Source organism: Ammospiza nelsoni, chromosome 29 (genome assembly GCF_027579445.1).
Source record: "Ammospiza nelsoni isolate bAmmNel1 chromosome 29, bAmmNel1.pri, whole genome shotgun sequence".
Classification (NCBI taxonomy): domain Eukaryota; kingdom Metazoa; phylum Chordata; class Aves; order Passeriformes; family Passerellidae; genus Ammospiza; species Ammospiza nelsoni.
The window spans coordinates 3,555,177-3,572,958 of NC_080661.1; the positions used below are offsets into that span (position 1 = coordinate 3,555,177).

The 17,782-nt window shown below is 51.1% G+C and overlaps 1 pseudogene; it reads right to left on the bottom strand.

Annotated features, from left to right (window-relative positions):
- LOC132085215 (zinc finger protein 271-like) overlaps positions 1–17,782 on the bottom strand; it is a 519,877-nt pseudogene that overhangs the window by 465,468 nt on the left and 36,627 nt on the right.

A 17,782-nucleotide genomic window follows, 5' to 3' on the forward strand; every position in this document is an offset into this window, starting at 1 on the left:
CTCTGGGACACCAGGGACATCTCCTACACAAGATGTGCTGCACAGTTCTTCTTTTTTGTGTTCTTCACTTCAGCAGAATTTTCTCTCCTGACCATCATGTGCTACGACCGCTACGTCTCCATCTGCAAACCCCTGCACTATGGGACCCTCCTGGGCAGCAGAGCTTGTGCCCACATGGCAGCAGCTGCCTGGGCCAGTGCCTTTCTCAATGCTCTGCTGCATACAGCCAATACATTTTCCCTGCCCTTGTGCAATGGCAATGCCTTGGATCAGTTCTTCTGTGAAATCCCTCAGATCCTCAAGCTGTCCTGCTCAAAATCCTACATTAGGCAATTTGGTCCTCTTATAAGTAGTGCTTTTCTGTTTTTTGGTTGTTTTGTGTTCATTGTTTTCTCCTATGTGCAGATCTTCAGGGCTGTGCTGAGTATCCCCTCAGAGCAGGGACGGCACAAAGCCTTTTCCACCTGCCTCCCTCATCTCACTGTGGTCTCTCTGTTCCTCAGCACTGGCACATTTGCCTATTTTAAGTCTCCCTCCATCTCCTCCCCATCCCTGGATCTGGCCCTGTCAGTTCTGTACTCAGTGGTGCCTCCAGCCCTGAATCCCTTCATCTACAGCCTAAGGAACCAGGAGCTCAAGGCAGCAGTGAGGAGACTGATGACAGGATGCATTCAGCAACATTAAACTGCTGGCCCAGTTCTGTAAATCACTTGTAATAAAAGTCATGTTTAATATGTCTTGTTGGTTTCATCTTGGAGGTTCTTTTGCTTTGCTTTACTTAATATAGTCAGCAAAGAATTTTAATTCTCAGTACTATTTCTCTATTTTTTTCTCCACCTTTCTCGTGGCAGTAGACTGTGTCAATGAGGGGCTGCCCTCTTGGTGGCTTTAAAGGTACTAAAGGATCTCCCAGCAAAGTTTTCTGCAGAGATGCCCTTTTGTTGCCTTCTCTGGATCTGCAACAGCAATGTCTGTGTGCAGAGCTGGGGGCAGATCAGTGTTAGCCCAGCAGCTGTTCCCAGCAGCAGCAGCAGCAGCACTTGGTGTTGCCAGTGCTGCTGCCATGGCCCTGCCCCGCTGCCCTGGTGGCCCTGGTGTTGCTGCAGGGCCTGAGTGCTCTCGGGGCCTGGCACAGCCCTGGGGGTGGCAGTGCCGGGGCTGCAGCAGGGACAGGCCATGGGCACTGCTGGGGCAGCGCTGACGCCTCAGGCCAGGGCTCTCTCAAGAACACACCCAGGCCAGTGCTCAGCACAGAAAAGCCCCGTGAGCAGCCCCAGGCTGGCCGTGGGCAGGCTGGGGGCAAACAGCATGGCTGGGGCTCTGCAAGGGCCCTGGGGCAGACGGGAAGGAGCAGCAGAGCAGGGACTGATCCATCCCCAGTGCGCTGGACAGCCCAGGGCAGCGCCCCAGAGCATCCTCATGGAGCTGCCAACAACATCCCCCCTCTCTGCAGCCCTGGCCTCTCCCCCAGCTCACACAGGTGCCCCATCCTTGCAGGCACAGACACGGCAGCACTGGCTCAGCAGCCCCTGTTTGCATTGCACAGAGCAGGGGGAGCACCCCCATGCTGTTGGTGTGGGGACATGAACCTGAGGGAGCACAAATGCCATCAGCCCCTGGGGCCAGCAAGGGCTGGGGGACACCAGGAAAACCACTCAGATTTGTCCTGGTCTCTGCAGTCAGCCAGAAAATTTGTTCCCATCAGCTGGGAGTTTCCTGTCCCACTGCAGATGCTGCTGCTCAGAGCCAGGGCTGCCTGGCAGCCACCCCCAAACTGCCCTGAGCATTTCCTTGGCTTCACCTTTGCTTTATTTGCTTTTCCTTGCTACAGATTTCTTCCTATTGCCAAGCCTTTTTTCCTCCCTTGCAAACAGCCCATCCCTGTTTGCCCTTTCCTCTCTGGCCGCACTCCCCATTGCAGTTCCTGACTTGGCCCCATGGGAACATCCCTTGGGGAGCAGGATGCTCCCTTGCCAGAGGCACCCCAGGCCAGGGGGGCACATCTGGGCTGCTGTGTCTGGCTCTGGGGCTCCCTGTCCTGGGCAGTGAGGAGGAGCTGCAGAGGCTCTGCAGGATTGACAGGATGGGCTTTGGGGCTGGCAGGAGAAGCTGAGGGACCTGGGCTGCTGGAGCTCCTGAAGAGGAGGCCCAGGGCTCATTCGGCAACTGTTCCAAGGGTGGTTTCAGAGAATCCCAGAATCAGCGAGGTTGGAAAAGATCTTCGAGATCATCAAGTCCAACCTGTGCCCTGACACCACCTTGTCTCCCCGGAGCCTCCTCTTCTCCAATATTAACCTCAGCTCCCTCAGCCTCTCCTCACAGGACTTGTGCTCCAGTTCCCCCACCAGCCTTGTTGCCCTTCTCTGGACACGCTCCAGCCCCTCCATGTCCTAAACTGGGGGCCCAGAACTGGACACAGCACTCGAGGTGCTGCCCAACCAGTGCCTAGGACAGGGGAAGAATCCCTGCCCTGCTCCTGCTGGCCACACCATTCCTGATCCACTCCAGGAGCCATTGGCCTTCTTGGCCACCTGGGCACACTGCTGGCTCATGTCCAGCCTGCTGTCCATCAGTGCCCCAGGTCCCTTTCTGCCTGGCTGCTGTCAAACCACTCTGTCCCCAGCCTGTAGAGCTGCAGGAGTTGTTGTGGCCAACATGCAGGGCCCGGCACTTGGACTTGTTAAACCTCACCTTTTTGGATTTGGGCCGTGCATCCAGCCTGTCCAGGGCCGTCTGCAGAGCCCTTCTACCCTCCAGCAGATCCACACTCACAGCCATCTTGGTGTCACCAGGGTTCCATGAGGTCCCAGAGTGCCCCAATAGTCTCCATGATTCCATGAGGCTTCCCAGTGTCACAATGTGCCTTTGGTTACATGGGACCCGTTGATGTCACAAAATCCCTCACATCCTTGGGCTCTGCAGTGTCACAATGGCCCTTGGTTCCCCAAGACCCTGCAGTGTCACAGTGAATCCTTGGTTCCATGAGGTCTGGCAGTGCAGCAATGCTCTCCTTGGCTTCACAGTGTCACAATGGCCTCTTGGTCCCAAGGGCCACCACGATGTCAAACATGTTTCCTTCATTCCAGGAGTCCCTGAGGAGCAGCACTGGCCCCTTGGTTCCATGGGGCCCTGCAGTGTCACAATGGCCCCATCATGACACCAGGTCCTTCTCTGTCACAATGCTCTGCATGGTTCCACAGGGCCCTGCAGAGTCACAGTGGCCTCTTGGTTCCAGGAGGCCTCAGAGTGCCACAATGAATTCCTTGGTCCTTCAGTGTCACAATGGAGCCCTGGTGACACAAGGTCCCGCAGTGTGACCAGGCACTCTTGGTTCCATGGGGCACCACCATGTCACAATTGTTCCCTCAGTTCCCAGAGTCCTTGCAATGGAGCAATGGCCCCTTGATTCCTTTGTCCCCAGGCTCTCCCAAGGGTCTTCTTGGTTCTGTAGTGGCACAATGGCCCCTTTGTTCCACAAGGCCCCGCAGGGTCACAGTGGCCTCTGTGGTTCCAGGAGAACCCAGACTGTCACCATGGACTCCTTGTTTCCATCTAGCCCCACAGTGTCACAATGGCCCCTTGGCTCTGTGCTGCCATGCAATACACAGTGTCACCATGGTCCTCTTAGTGCCACCAGGCCCTGTAGTTTCACAATGACCCCTTGCTTCCCCAGGGCCCTACAGTGTCACAATCATCAGAGAATCAACGTGGCTGGAAAAGACCTTGGACAGCATCAAGTCCAGCCTGGGACCCAACACCACCTTGTCACCCAGGCCATGGCACTCAGTGCCACATCCAGTCTTCCTTAAACACCTCCAGGGACAGTGAACTCACCCACCTCCCTGGGCAGCCCATTCCAATTCCCAATCACCCTTTGTGTGAGGAATATTCCCTAATGCCCTGCCTAAATGTTCCCTAGTGCAGCTGAAAGTTGTGTCCTCATATCCTGTCACTGTTCCGCGGGAAAAGAGTCTGATCCCCACTTGGCTGCACCCTCCTGTCAGGGAGTTGTAGAGAGTGATGAGGTTTCCCCTGAGCCTCCTCTTCTCCAGGATAAACAACCCCACCTCCCTCAGCTGTTGCTCACAGGACTTGTGCTCCAGACCTGTGGTGGTATTCACAGGGGTCCCAGGAAGAGGGAGGAGACGAGGATCTGCCTCCATGTTTCAGAAGGCTTGATTTATTATTTTATGATATATATTATATTAAAAGTAAATGATATATTAAAACTATGCTAAAAGAATAGAAGAAAGAATTTCATCGGAAGGCTAGCAAGCAAGAAGAAGAATGATTAACAAAAGCTTATGTCTCAGACAGAGAGTCTGAGACAGCTGGACTGTGATAGGCCATTAATTATAAACAACCACGAGACCAAAACCAGATCCACCTTTTGCATTCCCCAGCAGCAGATAATCATTGTTTACATTTTGATCCTGAGGCCTCTCATCTTCTGAGGAGAAAAAATCCTAAGGAAAGGATTTTTGACAAAACATGTCTGTGACACAGACCCCTGCCCAGCCTTGTTGCCCTTCTCTGGACATGCTCCAGCCCCTCCATGTCCTTCCTAAATTGGGGGATCCAGAACTGTACACAGCACTTGAGGTGCTGCCCAACCAGTGCTGAGCACAGGGGAAGAATCCCTGCGCTGCTCCTGCTGGCCACACCATTCCTGATCCATAGGAGCTCCAGAGGTGGGATGAGGGAAATGGTAGGGAGGAGGTGTGGAAAAAGTGTTACTGATTGTCAGTCATGAAGGGTTTGATTTTCATATAAGTTCAGGATGCATTAGAAGGTTCTGGGGGTTCAACTGGAAATTGCTGATATCAATCCATAAATAGTAAAAGAAAACAAGACAAAACAGTTCTCTCTGCTTTTTTTTTTCAATATAGCAGTTTCACTTTTAATACACTTGCGAATTAACAACAGAAATAGTGAAAACTTAGATTTTTCCCTGGGGCTTGTATTGTTGTGGTGTTTTGAGCAAATGTTTATGAGCTTTTCTCACTGAATTCCTGAATTGAAGTGCTCAAGAAAGAAGAAGCCTCTGGGAGTAGTAAAATTCATCAGCAACATCCAAGTGGCTGAGGATCCATCCCCAGCAGAGCAGCAATGAATAGAAATGGGCACAGCTTGGTGGCTGCACCAGCTTTGGGATGGGCCCTGGGCCTGGATCAGGAGCAGCTCTTGAGGGCCCCAAGGCCACGGCTCTTGTGCTGCCCTGGGCAGATGGGATGGCAGCAGGGACTGCAGAGCTCTCAGCACCTCAGCCCGAGGGGAGCAGGGCAGCAAGGGAGCTGCCTTGGGGCAGCTGGGGCTGAGTCCTGTGGCAGCTGCAGCTGCTGCTGTGCCCTTGCCAGGGGCTGAGGCCGTTGGGCCAGTGGCCAGAGCAGCCTGGCCAGAGCAGAGCTGTGGGGTCAGAGCTGGCTGGGCTGGGCTGGGGAGAGGCCCTTGGTGCTGCCCAGAGCTCAGGGCAGCTGGCAGAGCTTGCAGGGAGCTGGGCTGGGCTCCGAGAGCCTGGCCCAGAAACCATCAGTGTTGGTCTCAGTGAGATGGTCTCAGCCCGGCAGAGCGTGCAGGGGCAGGACTCAGGCCAGGCCTTGTGGGGCAGGGCCAGCACATGTACAAGCATTGCAAACAGGCAAGTGGCCCAGAGAGGAGGCTGCTCTGTCTCCTTGGTGGCATGGACAGAGCAGGGAGGGGGCCCAGGACATTTGTCAGCACCAGCCTCTGTGCCCATGTATTGGCAGCCCTGGCAGCTGAGCCCAGCTTTGGCCTGGGCTGAGTTTGGCTGTGGCCCAGCTCCATCCTCCTGCGGGGCTCAGGGCCTGTTCCCGGCCATGGCCAGCAGCAGCTCTGTGCCCCATGGCCTCTCTGCTGGCCCAGGGGCTCCTGGCCTGGGCTGGGCCTGCACAGGGGCTGGGCCACCATGGCTGGACCAGCACAGGGCCACAAAGGGGCCACGCAGCCACTGCCAAGGCTAACAGCAAGGCCAGGCACACACAAGACATTGCTGAGCATGGCCTGCGCTGGCCAGGCCTGACTGTGCCAAAGGCAGAGCTCAGCTGCCCTTGGGGCTGCAGCAACAGTCCAGAGCCCAAAGAGCCTCCATGGCTGTGCTGGAGACCAAGGCTGCAGGAGGGAAATGCAGGGATGCTGTGGGATGGGGAGAGCATTGAATTCCAGCACACACCTCAGCTCTCTGATGATCCCGGCACCATGCTTGGCCCTGTTTCAGATGGAAGCAGAGCAGATGTTGATGGGACAGGAGCCCTGCAGGGCTGTCAGGGACCTGCAGCTTGAAAGGTGCTCTGCTCTCCCTCAGGTGCTCTCTGAGAGATCCAATCCCAGGTGGGCACCTCAGGGCACAAATGGCACTGCAGTCCATGGGCACACAACTGATTTCTGCCTGGAATGTAGCACAGGTTTTAATCCCTGTTTATATCATTATATACAAGCAAATCTTTTTTTTCTGGGTCATTTGAGTACTTTTAAGAAATGGCAAAATTTTCCCATCAGGAACTGGAGTTTCCTGGATCTACTGGATTCTTCTTCAGATGGCAGGAGAACAAGTACTGATCTTCCCCTCCAGCTTTGCCACCAGCATTTAGTCTAATATTTCATTACTCTTTTTCTTCGGCTATTTTGAGCTCTCCTGTTAAAATGGCCATGTCTAAGGACATCTCTTCATTTAGAGCAGCTGGATCTATCTCCTTCCCCTTGCTCCCAGATTTCCTCCTGCAGCTGTTCTCTGGTCTGTTCAATGCATCTCCCCTGAGTGGCTTCTTGCTTTGAGCATCAGGGAGTTGCCCAATCTTTCAGAAGTTTAAATAACTCCTTAGTCATCATCTTAGTTGTAGTTTTATCTTTTATATCCCCTCTTCTTATGTCTTTGTCTTAAATCCTTCCTATAAAGCAATCCTTTGTGTATGGTGAACATGTCAGATGTTGCTGGGATGTCACAGGGAGCTGAGGGAACTGTCTTGATATTTGTTAAATTTTATGTTCACATTTTTTTATGTTGACCATGAAGAGAAACCTTTTGGTGCCTCTGAGTCTCACCAGTTCCTGGTCCCTCAAAGTACAGAAACCTGATGACTTGTGGCTCATACTCCAGGGTCTGCACTTGGGCCTGCCTCCATAGCCAGAGCAGAGCTCCCTTGTCCCAGAAAGTCCTTTGCAATGCAGGGATGAAGGAAACAGGACAGGCTGTGGGGATCAGGGGCAGGGCAGAGGCAGGGAGAAGAATGACTTTTGCATTTGATGGAGTTGTGCCTTCCCTTGGCTTTGTTGGCTGACAAGAAATGAACATCCCTCTGTGTCTCAGGCAGCTCCTTCTCCAAGGAAAGCAGGTGGGAGTTGGAGCCAAGGAGCTGAAAGCTCCAGGTGCAGCCTGGGCTGGAAGGAGCTCAGATTTGCACAAGGCTGCTCTGAGTGCCAGGGCTTGGATGGGGGAAATGTGGGGTGGGTGTAGGGACAGAGTCCAATTGATTGTCAGCCATGAAGGGTCTTGATTTCCATATCTATTCAAACTGCATGAGGAGGTACTGGGATTCAGTGTCAATTGGAGTTTGCACATGTTAATGAATCACCAGTAAATAAAAAATAAATTACAGGACCTGAAGAAATATTTTCTGGCCCTGTCTTTTTAAATATAGTGTATTCACTTTAAATAGGCTTCTGAAATCTGTCGAATTAACCACAAATTATTAGGAAACTCAAATCAAATTATTCCCAGAGGCTTGGGTTGTTAAAGTGTTCAGAATGTTAATGGGCCCTGGGACACTGAATTCCCAAACTGAAGAGCTGAAGGCTGAACAAGGCTCTGGAGCAGTAAAATTCAGCAGCAGCCTCCAAGTTGCTGAGGATGTCAGCAGCCCCCACTGAGGCCATCCCTGCCCAGAGACCGTGGGGGAATGGGCAGACAAGGAGAGCGTCCCTGGGGCTGGGGCAGCACAACTCAGAGGCACCAGGGGCTCCAGCTGGGAAATGGAGTGTGGAATGTGGCTGGGAAAGCCCTGCCTGGGCTGGGCCAAGCAGGACACACAAGCCCTGACTCCCATCCCCCAAACAACTCTCTCAGGGAGATATTTAAAAGGAATTACAATTGTTTGTGTACTCTGAGTTGGATGCACTGCAGAAATACCCCCAAGAGATTCTGGGGAGCCCAAAACAACAAAACAGCCTTACTGGCAACTTTAGAATATCAGAAAAACGTTGGCAAAGTGTTAATTATGACATTGTAGTGGTTTTGGTTTGTTAATTTAGATTTTTTTAATATAGAGACTTCTTAATTATTGGATTGATGAGTGTGGTTGCTTTTAATGTTCGTTAATCATTTATGTATTTATTTTGTTGTGAGATAGGATTACGAGACAGGTAAAGTAGGTGTAAAATTTTAAAGGGGTATAAAGAAAATTTTAGTAAAAGTAAATAGAAGAAAAAAGGTAGTAAAAATTTAAAGAAACTCTTTAGAACACTTTTTTTTCTTTACAACATTTTTTTAAATGAAAATATAAAGAAATTAAACTAAATATTACTAGTTAGTTTACTATTTCTAGAATAGTCTTTTTTTGTTTACTTTGGGAGAGGAGGTTTTTTTAAGGTTATGGAGATTTTTTTACAAGAGGAAAAAATAGGGTTTTTTTGGTTCTTAATTTTTTCATGGATAACAGTTGTTTGGGGAACTTCGTTATTGTGAAGTTGGTTTCGTTGCTACCAAGCTTTTTTACAGCTTGTTCATGGGCCATGTCGTCTAACGGTGTATTGTTTTAAAGATGAGTTCTTTATAGGTAAAAGTTTTCATAATTTACTTTTTAAATTATTTTTATCTCTGGGAATAGAGATCTTCTGTTGGGGATACTGGATTACTTTTTTTCACCCCTGTTTAAAATGTTTAAGAAATTATAGGTATTTTAACATTTGTTTCTTTTAATATGGAGGTTTTTGTTTGATAGTAATTTGAATTTTTTAATATTTTTTGTATTTTAGTGAAGAAGAGTTTTTTCTTATAGTTTATAAGAGGATTTTAGTTTTAAGATTAAAGTATTTTTTCTTTCTTTTTTTATTCGGGATTTCATTTGTTCTTTACTCATGTTGATAGTTTTATGTTGTTTTTTATACGCTTGCATTTTGTTTTTCTTTTACTGAAGGGAGGATTAAGTATTGAAAGGATTAACACCTTACCCGCTAGTAAATTGTCATGGAAGTTATGGTTGGGTTGTGTTAGGATTGGTTTTATGGTTGGTTTGGGGTTTTTTTGTGTTTAATTTTAGCTGTAGGGTTATTTTGTATGGGTTACAGGTTGTAGGAGATTTTAGTTTTAGTTGTGTTGGGAGGAAGGGACTTGATGGTAAGATTTTAATAGCTGTGGCTAGCTTTCTTCTGGTTGGGGTTTTGTAGCCTCTTTTGTTTTCCTGTTTGGTAGTTGTTGGGGTTTGGTTTGGTTTGGTTTGGTTTGGTTTGGTTTGGTTTGGTTTGGTTAGAATGGGGTCAATGGTGGGGCACAGCCTGGGGCGGATGGAAAGGGCACAGCCCACAGCAGGGTGGTTTAGTTTGGCTTGGTTTGGTTTGGTTTGGTTTGGTTGAGATGGGGGCCAGGTCCAGGACCCGTATCTTCTTTGTTGTCTGAAAAAGAAAGAGGAGGTTCCTGGGTTTTTCGTCTTTAGCATATGTGTTTCACAGAGGCGTGTTCAGTATCTTAGTGGTTTAACAAATTTTCAGTTACACAAAAAGATTTTATTACTTTTTAAAATTCTTCTAATGTCAAAATACAACAGACATTCAATCAACAAAAAACACTTCTCAACGCATTGACTTGGCTCATTCCACTTTACAAACTCTAAGCCTGTTCAATGTAATGTTAATCAAAATTTGCAGGAGCACAGAAACAGAAGAAGTAGATACAGAAAGAGAGAAAGACAGAAAAAAGATCCAGAGAGGCGTACACAGAGCTACTAACTCCTGAATTCCAGCACTGTTCAGATGGAAATTAGAGGAGGAGGTGGGGTCAAGATGTGTGCTTGCCTTGCGGTCAGCCTTCAATACCCCTTGGTCTTCCTGGGCCCTTCCCCCAGGTGGGACTTGGGCTCATTTGGTCCCTCAGGAGCTGGGCTGGGGCTGCAGAGGTGGCTGTGGAGCATTGCCTGTGCTGTGCCAGGGACTGGCAGACACTGCTGGGTTGGGACAGAGGCTCTGGGGGGATTGGGGTTCCAGAGCAGGGCAGGGCTGGACCTGCTCCTTCCTCCCCCACACATGAAATGTTTCCAGCTAACAATCTCCTCCAATCTCTCACAACAGGGAATGTTGGAGGCGGAACCCAATTCTGGCCATGGGCATCTGGACTAAAATGACAGTTCTTTTCCAGAGGAAGGAAAGCACAGAGCCCCAGTGTTTGGAAGGCAGATGAGAGCTTCACTAGGCCAAGGCCAGTCTGTCTTGTCAGGAATGGCAGATTTTGTCTGGGAGCAGTCTTAGAGAATTTTGGAGGTGCAAGCCCAATCTCAGCCATGGCCACCTGGAGAAGCAGGACAGTTCTTTTCCATAGGAAGGAAAGCACAGAGCCTTCCCCAGTGTTTTGGGGAAAGATGAGAGCTGACCCTTGTGAAACCATTACCCGCCAGACTTGTCCTGGCAATACTCCTATTGGAACAATCCCTGGATATAAGGAAATTTGGAGGTGAAATTCTAGTTTTGGCCATGGATGCTTGGAGGAGAAGGAGAGTTCTTTTTCTATAAGAAGGAAAGCATGGAGCCTCAGTGTTTCATTAGCAGAAGAGACAACTGAGTTCCTGATGGTCCTGGCATCAAGGGTCATCCCATTCCATGGGGTCCAGCAGTGTCACAGTGGTCCCAATGATTCCATGAGGCCTTGCAGTGGCACAATCCTCTCCACAGCTCCCCAGACCCCACAATGTCACGTGACTCCTCTGTTCCATGAGCCCTGCAATGTCACAATGGACCTTTGAACACTAGGGGTTTGCAGTGTCACAATGGTCTCCTTTGGCTCCACAGTGTCTCAATGGACCATTAATGACAGGAGGTGCTGCAATGTCACAATGGACCTTTGGCTCCATGGGGTCTCGGAGTGTCGCAATGGTCCCTTGGTTCCATGACACCCCAAATTGTCACAATGGTCTCCACAGCTGAGCCCACCTGAATGTGTTTGAGGAATGCAAAGGGCCAAGGCCTGAGCCCCAGCCCCTGGCCAGGCAGATCCTGTCCCTCCCTCCTTGCTCAGGGCTCTTCCCGGGATGGGCACTGGCATGTGGGGATGTGCAATGCCAAGGGCAGGAGCATGGGGCGGCCCCTGCCAGGCTGCTGAGCAGGGACAAGGAGGCAATGAGGCCCCAGGCCTGCAAGGGTCACTTGTCTCCTGCTCCTGCCTCAGGCCCAGGGCCAGCAGCCATGGCCAAAGTGCTGCCCAGGTTGGCTCTGGCAGGGCTGTCTTGCAGCTGCTGCCCATCCCTGTGCCCTGTGCAGCCCAGGCTGTCCCACGGTGTCCCTGCCCTGCGCCTCTGTCCCTGCAGGCTGTCGGCATCCCCCGGCTGCCCCACCTGGCTGGGCCCTTCCTTTGCTGACAGCTCTGCCTCCTGCCTGCCTCTGCCTGCCCACACAAAAGCCTTGGGCTGCTCCAGGCTCCTGCTGGGGACGTGCTGCACCACAGCCCTGCCCTGGCAGGGAAATTCCTTTCTCCTGGTGCCAGTCTGGGCCTCCCCAGCTGTACTTGTGCCATTATTTCCTTCTCATGGTTATATCCTCTATGAAAAAAAGCTCCAGCCCCTCAGAAACCACCCTCCAATCCCTCCCAAGCTACTCCTGTTCTGTCCTCAGTCTCCACATCAGAGCCCAGAGCCATCAGACTTGCCCTGCTGGTTTTGTGATGAGGCCTCCAAACCCCATCTTGGGAGGTTTTTGGGTCCTCTCCAAGGTCTGTGAAAATAGAAAAATAGTGGTCAAAGTTATTTTTTGCTAAATCTTGCAGTGACAGAAGAAAGGTCAATACCTCTAAACAGAAGGAGGGTGGATTTACATTTGCTAGAAGGAGGAAACATTTTACACTTATGAGAGTGTCACAAAATTGCAGCTTTTTTTCCAGAGAATTGGATGCCACATCCCAGGCGTTGCCCAAGATCGGGAGCTTTGTGCAGCCTGACCCAATGAAACCCTCTCATTCCCAAGGACAGAATTCCTGTTGTGTGTGTTCTCTGATGTGCTGGGTGCCCTCACAACGCTTCTGGCCAGAATGTCTGCTGAGGGCAGCCAGGCTGCTGCAGGGGCGGTGACCTCACAGCCATCACCATGGCAGCCCTGTCCCCTGGGCCTGGCTCTGCCCTTTCCTCTGCCCCTGCCTTGGCTCTGCTGCCATGAAGAGTTTTGTCATTAATATCTTGTCCCCAAGGTGCTGGGGCCAGTGGCTTCCCAGTCAGGCTCCTGGAGCAGAAGTAGCTTTTCAGAGCCCAGCCAGGAATGAGCCCTGAGGCAGCAGCTCTGCAGTGGTGGCCACCAGGCCGGGCTGCCAAGGGAGGCTTCTGGCCATGGCCTGCAAGCAGCTGCTGCTGCCAAGGTGCCTTTGGTGCCTCAGGCTCTCCCTGGCACAGCTCCCAGCACGGCACTCTGCCCTTGTGCCCGAGCCCTTCCCTGTGCTGGGGCTGGCCTGGGGCTTTTCCTGCAGCGGGACCTGCCCCGCTGATGGCACAGGAAAGGCAGTTCCTGCTGGAGCAGGAGGCTCTGCCTGCAATGGGCTCCAACAACTCCAACAAGGTCCTGTTTGCAAAGCCCCCAGTGGGAAATGAAGGAGGGGAGTCACACTGCTTTGGGGGTGAATAATGCTGAAACCAGCCTGACTCCTCCATCCCAAAGTTCAACATCCTCAGAGGGAGCTGAAGCTGTGGCAGAGCTGGAAAAATCCCCAGAGAAAGGAACAACCAAGTGACACCACTGAGAGCTTCTGCAGCGCTGCTGAGCTGGCCCAGCCTGGGCACACCTGACTGACAGGGCAGCACCTCAGACGAGAAAAGCCCTGTCCTAAATTTTAATGGCAGCATCTCCTGACATTTCCCTTCTTGAGGGGTGTGGGGATTCCTCCCAGCGGTGGGGACACCCTCAAGGTCACTGCTCCAGGCTGAGCCAAAGGGAATTGCCCATGGTCATTGGTCTGGGGGAGTGACATCAATCTCTGCTTAATTACAGGTTTTGCTTAATACAGTTGCTTTGAAATAATTTCCTAGTGCTCTGTATAATATATTTTACGTCTCTTACATCCTGGCATAAATATTTCTGATTAAGGCAGTTTTGTCTAATCATTACCATAATAGAGAATACATATTTATATAAATATATCTGCCCATGACAGGAACCCTGTGAGTGTCTGGGACATCCCGGCTCTTTGGCAGCCTGGGGACTCCTGGGATGTCACCATGGAGCCCCCGTGAGTGCCTGTGACAGACTGGTGCCTTTGCAGCCCAAGGTGCCCTGGGATGTCACCATGGAATGGCTGTGACTGCCTCTGACCACAGGGCTCTTCACCATCCCCAGAAAGCCCTGGGAGGTCTCCATGGAGCCCCTGTCTGTGCCTGTGACATTCCAGTCCTGGAACAGCTTGGAGACTCTTGGAAAGTCCCTAAGGAACCCCTCTGAGGGCCTGTGACAAACCTGATCCTAAGCAGGCAACCATCACCAGCCCCCTGTTGCTATGGTCAGTTTCCATGGCAACCATCCCCAGTCCCCTGTTGCTATGGTCAGTTTCCATGGCAGCTCCATGGAGACCCCATGCCAGGGGTGGTTGCCATGGACACCAGCTCAGGCCTGCAGCCAGAGACTGTTGCCATGGCAACCATTGGCAGCCCCATCCCCAGGCTCATGGGATCCCAGAACCACAGAATTGGCTGAGCTGGGAGGGACCCATCAGGATCCTCCAGTCCAACTGCTGGCCCTGCACAGGACACCCCAACAATGCCAGCCTGGGCCTGGCAGCGCTGTCCAAACGCTGCTGCAGCTCAGAGAGCCCTGGAGCTGGGACCCTTCCCTGGGGAGCCTGGGCAGGGCCCCAGCAGCCTCTGGGCAAAAACCTTTCCTGACATCCAACCTGAGCCTGCGCCAACTCAGCTGCAGCCGTTCCCTCCACTCCTGTCCCTGGGCACCAGAGGGAAGAGGTTCCCACAGCCCCAGCCAGGGACCCGCTCCCAAGGCTGCTGCCATGGCCACCAGAGCTGGGACCAGCTGGGATGCTCGGTTTCCATGGGCCAGGGTTCAGGAATGGGATTCCCCAATTTCCTGACCCTGCTAAACCGCGCTGCCCTCGCTGCCCTCCCACCTCCCATGGAAAGCACAAAAGGCAAAGATCCCAGCATGGGATAAGAACAATTTATTGGGAACAACAATGAGATAAGGAACAAACAGAAACAGAAATGATACTGATAACAGAAGGGATAAATAAAACAGTTTACTGGGAAAACTAATACATCAACAACAGGCTCTTCCTGGCCACAATTTCCCATGTCTGGAAATTTCACTCATCTCCTCAGGGAGAGAGAGAGAGAGTCCCTTTCCTGCCCCTGGCAATGACCTGAGGTGCGAGTGAATGTAATGACACGGCCATGGCCAGACCCTCAGGTTCTTCCGTCCCACATCATGTCTTTGGCAAGGGCAGGAAAAGGGACAGGTGTCTTCCCAGCATAGACTAGAGGGAAACTGGATCACCAGGGTTTTTCCCAATGTGGGCCCTCTAATGGGGGATGAAGCTGGAGTGGGGCATGAAGCTGTTCCTGCATTTTTGGCATTTGCAGGGCTTCCCTTACTGGTGGCTCCGTTGGTGTCTGGTCAAGTGAGAGCTACTGGTGAAGCTCTTCTCACACTGGGGATACTGGTAGGGCCTCTCCCCAGTGTGGATGCGCCGGTGCATGATGAGGGTGAAGTTGTGCTTAAAGCCCTTCCCGCACTCAGGGCAGAGGAAGGGCCTCTCCTCGGTGTGAATCCGCTGGTGCTGGAGGAGATTGGAGCTGCTCTGAAACCTCTTCTGACACTGGGGACACTCGTAGGGCCTCTCTCCAGTGTGGAGACGTTGGTGGGTCACAAGGTTGGATCTGTAGCTGAAGCCCTTCCCACACTCCCCACACTCGTAGGGCCATTCCCCGGTGTGGATCATCTGGTGGCTGATCAGGTGGGAGCTCCACCTAAAGTTCTTCCCACACTGCAAGCACTTCTGGGGCTTCTCCCCATCATGAAGCTTTTTATGGACCACCAGCTCTGAACTCTGGCGGAAGCTCTGCCCACCTTCCTGGCTCAGGGTGGCTCTTTCTTCTTCAGAGCACCCTGGGCTGGGTTTGGAGCCCCGCACCATGGGGGATTCCTGAGGTTTTTCTTCCCTGTTGGATTCCTGTGCGCTAGAATCACTCAAAACGGCCTCTTTCACGAGGTTCTGCCATGCAGATTTTTCCTCCCTGGTCTCCATCCTCAGTTCCTTCCCTGGGGAAGGAAGGACAAGGAGAGGATGGGATTTGCCTCCATGCCAGAGGGAAGGGGAAGGAGATCCCTCCAGTACATCTCTGGCAGGACAGGGCTGGCAGCAGAGTTGTCCTGCAGCCGGGGCCTGTGCTGGGCTGGGAGATGGAGCAGGAGAGAGGGGGAAATAGGAACTGACTTCCTCCTCACCTATCTGGGTGTCCCAGGGCTCCTTCCTCTTCCTCAAAGCCTCCTTCTCCATGCAATCAAGGTTTGGAAATGGGAAATCCTTGTTTGGGAAGAAAACAAAGGGTGTGCACATTGTCTTTTGTACTGGTTTGAAGGCAAACCTGGGGAGGGTCTTAACCAGAATTACAATTTAAAAGAAAACTAAGATCAAGGCAATGATACAGAAACACTGCCTTAAACTGACAGAGTCAGGATATAACCTGACACCCTGTTGGTCAGGGTGGTGGCAGCAGTCCCATTAAATGGTGACTGCAGTCCTGTTGGAGAGAAGAAGGTGATTCTGTCGAAGCAGTGATCGTACAGAAGGGTCTGGTCTTCCTTTGGAGGTCCAGTGGTGGTTATGGAGCTCTTGTCCTCTGGCAATCCAGTAGGCAAGCTGCTCCTGGTGTGGCAAGTCTCAGCTTATATCCAGGTAGGAATGCTTAGATCCTCCCCCTGGGCGGAGCATCCCACAATGGGAGGATGGAAGTTTATCAGTCCTGCAGTGACACTCAATGGCCCATTCACAGGAGATATCTCCCCTGGAGGGCTTTATCAGGGCTGAGTCATGGAAGAGATAAAGAACACTGCCCCACCTGTTTATAGCAGTTGCTGAAGGTGGGGATTGAAAACATGCATTTGGTTACATCTTGCATGGCAACCTGAAACAGTGGGGTAATCCCTGCTCAGGGGGTGAACACCACCCCCCTTACCCAAACTGGCTCAGCTGTAAAACCCCCACCCTGGGAAGGGCACACACACACGAGACAATGTCACACTTACCCTGCCCCAGGGGAGGGCTCTTTTTCCTGTCCCCCCTTTTCTATCCCATTTACTGTTCAATAAAATTCATTTTGGGTTTGGTCTCATTATCACCTTAATTGGGGCAGAGGAATCTAACACTTTTCCTAACCAGACTCACCAGACTGTGAAATTATTTTGGCACAGTGAGTTTAGGCACTGTTCTCTGACCCCAAGTGCCTTTGACAACACCATGGTTCCCTCCTCTGAGGAGGTTGTGGTTCTCTCTGGAGGAACTCTTTGAAACTGGGCTGCAGCTTCCTCTGAGTGACTTATGGGAGAACTGATGAGGTAAATCGCCTTTGCGGGCCTGGAGTGTAAAGAAAATATTTTGTTGTCCTTCTATTACAGCGACCTGATGAAGGTCTTCAGGGTGAGAGAAGTGGACGAGAATCTTGGTTCATGATCAGAAGGCTGGATTTATTGATATATGATATATAATGCATTATAACTATACTAAAAGGAATAGAGAAAAGTTGCAGAGGCTTGCTAAGCTAAGAATAGGAAGAACTGAATGAATAACAAAGTTCTGTGTCCAGCAGAAAGCAAGGACCAACTCTCCCATGAGTGGTCAGCAAATCCAAACACTCACAGAAGACCAATCACAGATGCTCCTGTTACATTCCACATCAGCAGATAATTATTGTTTGCATTTTTCTTCTGGGGCCTCAGCTTCCCAGAAAGGACAAATCCTAAAAGAGAGGATTTTATGAAAAAATGTCTGCGACATCCTTCCTTGAAATGTTTTTTAAAATCACAGGAGGAAAGGGAGCAAATGATACCAGCGAGACTGACAAGGTTCATTCACCCCATGGTGAGGAACACAAGGCTGCTAAAAGTCCTACAAGAAGCTCAGCTCAAGTAGCTAAATTCCCAAATAACTCCTGAATTCCCAGGCTTGAGTGCTTTGCGAAATGTGAGAATCATTTTTCTCTTCATCCCTGTCACCTTTGTGACAGCTACAAAGAGTTTACTTTCCTTTCAATGATATCTGTCTTGGGCTGAATTTACACTTTTATCAGAATGTGCCAGCAGCTGAGCTGGAGCTGTGCAGGAACGAGTGGAACTTGGAATTGTCACAAAATTGCTTGTACTGTCAGTTTATTAATGTTTGGGATATGTTTGCATTTTCATCACATCTGACTTGTGGGAAAATCAAATATTCATCAAAGTGATTTATGCAGAGTCAAGTTTGATTTCTGCCAAATTATTTTGTCCAGTGCCCAGGGGATGCTCGAGGGGTCTCTGTGCCTCTCGCCCTGGGGGATGCTTGGCAGGGGTTTGGGAGGGTTGTCCCTGTCCCTGTCACCCCAGG